The sequence below is a fragment of the Rutilus rutilus genome (genome assembly GCF_951802725.1).
Source record: "Rutilus rutilus genome assembly, chromosome: 25".
In the NCBI taxonomy this organism is placed as follows: domain Eukaryota; kingdom Metazoa; phylum Chordata; class Actinopteri; order Cypriniformes; family Leuciscidae; genus Rutilus; species Rutilus rutilus.
The window spans coordinates 604,139-604,892 of record NC_140229.1 but is presented as its reverse complement, the minus strand read 5'-3'; the positions used below and the strand labels follow the sequence as shown (position 1 = coordinate 604,892).

Below are 754 nucleotides of genomic sequence, written 5' to 3'. Positions count from 1 at the left end.
TTTTGTTTAATGCTGGTGTGAAGAGTGTGTGTGTCTGAGCTGGAACACCTGGTGGCGCCAAAACACCAGAAACTGAAACTGCTTCCTTCACTTCTGCTGAAACCGATACACACACACACACACACACACACACACACACACACTTGCAGATCTTAATACTTGGAATATTTTAATATAATTTCAAAAAACTCTTTTAGTAGTTTAGCAAATATTATATTAGAACAAAAGCAGTTCCATCATTAACATTCATTAGCTGAGACTCTCTCTAGTGTAGCTTCAGTCGTTTCACCATCTTCAGTGTGTGTGTGTGTGTGTGTGTGTGTGTGTGTGACAGGATTCAGCGAGATGTTTCACAGTGACGGTGCGAGTGTGAAGACGGTGAGAAGCTCACAGTGTCCGTGTCAAAGATCTCAGGTCTTCCCACGTCCTGTGATGCTGCTAATGAACACACACACACACACACTCACTCACTCACACTCACACTCACACTCACTCACTCACTCACTCACTCACTCACACACACTTCTGCTAACGCAGGCCTGCGTGTGTCAGCATGTTCAGAACCGAAAGAGGAATTCCAGAGTTCCTCAACATTGATAATGTGACTCCACCCTAAACACACACTGATTCATGTGTGTGTTCTTGTGTGTGTTCTTGTGTGTGTTCTTGTGTGTGTTCTTGTGTGTGTTCGGATCTCAGAGCTTTAATGGCCTCAGGTCAGAATCAGAAACAGTGATGGTTGACTTAGCAAACA

General features: G+C 43.9%; 1 protein-coding gene across 1 annotated transcript in view; it reads left to right on the top strand.

The window, feature by feature from the left end:
* Positions 1-22, top strand: part of psmg1 (proteasome (prosome, macropain) assembly chaperone 1) — a 16,755-nt gene extending 16,733 nt beyond the window's left edge. The window contains exon 7 of the mRNA XM_084400438.1: positions 1-22. This exon is cut by the window's left edge and continues 369 nt beyond it. The gene's annotated coding sequence lies outside the window, so the exon portion shown is untranslated.
* The last annotated feature ends 732 nt before the right edge of the window (positions 23-754 follow it).